Below are 2,432 nucleotides of genomic sequence, written 5' to 3'. Positions count from 1 at the left end.
ATGAGGGGAGAGAATGTTACCAAGGTCAGCACCTTCATTCTGATGGGCTTTCCTACGGACCCCAGCATGCAGTATGTGTTTTTCCTCATCTTCCTGTTCACTTACCTCTTTGTCCTGGTGGAGAACCTGGCCATCATCCTCACTGTCTTGAGCAGCACCTCCCTCCATAGGCCCATGTACTACTTCCTGGGCTCCATGTCATTCTTGGAGATTTGGTACGTGTAGAACATCATCCCCAAGATGCTGGATGGTTTCCTCCTTCAGAGGAAGTGCATCTCCTTCGTGGGATGCATGATACAGCTCTACATCTTCTTCTCCCTGGTTTGCACAGAGTGTGTGTTCCTGGCTTCCATGGCCTATGACCGCTATGTGGCCATCTGCCACCCCCTGTGCTACCAGGTAATCATGACCACAGGGCTCTGCGTCTAGCTGGTGGCCTTCTCCTTTGTGAGTGCCTTCGCTGTTTCCATGATCAAGGTCTACTTCATCTCCAGAGCTAAATTCTGTGGCTCCAATGTCTTCAACCACTTTTTCTGCGATATTTCCCCCATCCTCAAACTGGCCTGCACAGACTTCTCAACTGCAGAACTGGTGGACTTCATCCTGGCCTTCATCATCCTGGTGTTCCCACTGGTGGCCACCATGCTCTCCTACGGACACATCACCCTGGCTGTCCTGCGCATCCCTTCAGCCACCGGCCGTTGGAGGGCCTTCTCCACCTGTGCCTCCCACCTCACCATTGTCACCATCTTCTACATGGCCATGATCTTCATCTATGTCCGACACCAGGCCATTGATTCCCAGAGCTCCAACAAGCTCATCTCTGCTGTTTACACTGTTCTCACTCCAGTAATGAATCCTTTGATCTACTGTCTGCGGAACACGGAGTTTAAGAATGCCTTGAATAAAGCTTTGAGCTTTGGTTAAGCTCCACCATAGGACAATCAAATGTTTTAGAAACTAATTTGTGGTGATAATAAAACAACACTTTCATAGAACTTCATGCGTTGTAATGTAAATTTTTAGATGAAGTTGAACATATCTACAGAATTGTGTACAAGTGAGGTAACATCAGGATGTGTCTTCAAAAATGGTCCACGCTCCTGTAGCCAACACTCAGATCAAAACTTTGAAGCTCCTCCATGTCCCCTGTTGATCATTATCCTTGCTCTATGCTAACCACTAACTTCTAACACCAGATATTAGTTTTGGAAGTTTTGAAGTTTTATGAATAAATTTATAAAGTTTTTACGATTCCTTCATTCTATCTTATGCTTCGTAGATCATTGAAGATTTTGCATGTAGCAATGATTCTTGGTACTGTATAATATTTCATTGTATAAATGTATCTCAATACATCTGCACATGTCATTGTTGATAGAAAATATTATGAATGTTATCTATTTTCAATAGTGCTGTTATAAACATTTTGGCTCAAATCTTTTGATTAATATTTCTGTTGGTGTTAGCTGCCATTCTGTTGGCCCCAATTCATGGCAACCCCATGCACGATGGAACAAAATGCAGCCTCATCCTTCACCATCTCCATGAACAGTTTTAGATGGGACTGTTGTGATCCATAGGGTTTTCATTGGCTGATTTTCAGAAGTAGATAACCAGGCCTTTCTTCCTAGTATATCTTAGTTTGGAAGCTCTGCTGAAACCTGTTCAGCATTGAAGCAACACAGAAGCCTCCACAGACAGTTGGGAGGTGGCTTTGCATGAGGTGTTTTGGCTAGGAATCAAACCCAGGTCTCCAGCCTGGACGTTGAGAATTCTACCACTTAACAAGCAATAATCCCTCTTCTGATTAACATATACATAAACAATTTTACACAATTTTTGCATTGTGTACCTAGGTTTAGAATTGCTGTGACGTAAGGTTTGTGCATGGTCCATTTTACTAGAAACTGCAAAACTGTTTTCCAAAGTAAGTGTACTGATTTTCACTCCTACTACCAATGTATGAGAATTCCAGTAGCTCCATATAAAGGATTAAATTGTGTCCCCCCAGAATATATGTCAACTTGGTTAGGCCATGATTCCCAGTATTGTGTGGTTGTCATTCATTTTGTGATTGTAATTTTATGTTAAAGAGGATTAGGGTGGGATTGTAATACCCTTATGAAGGTCACATCCCTGATCCAATATAAAGGAAGTTTCCCAGGGGTGTGGCCCACACTATCTTTTATCTTGCAAGAAATAAAACAAAAGGGAATTGAGCAGAGTGTGGGAGACCTCACACTACCAAGAAAGCAGTGCTGGGAGCACAGTGTGTCCTTTGGATCCAGGGTTCCTGTGCAGAGAAGCTTCTAGTCCAGGGGAAGATTGAAGACAAGGACCTTCCTCCAGAGCTGACAGAGAGAAAAAGCCTTCTCCTGGAGCTGATGCTCTGAATTTGGTTCTAACCTACTAGACTGTGAGAAAATACA

At 43.3% G+C, this 2,432-nt stretch overlaps 1 pseudogene; it reads left to right on the top strand.

The window, feature by feature from the left end:
- Positions 1 to 927, top strand: LOC101347461 (olfactory receptor 6B2-like; annotated as a pseudogene).
- Positions 928 to 2,432: the final 1,505 nt, after the last annotated feature.

This window comes from Trichechus manatus, unplaced genomic scaffold (genome assembly GCF_000243295.1).
Source record: "Trichechus manatus latirostris isolate Lorelei unplaced genomic scaffold, TriManLat1.0 scaffold00165, whole genome shotgun sequence".
NCBI lineage: Eukaryota > Metazoa > Chordata > Mammalia > Sirenia > Trichechidae > Trichechus > Trichechus manatus.
This window is presented reverse-complemented; position numbering and strand designations above follow the sequence as displayed.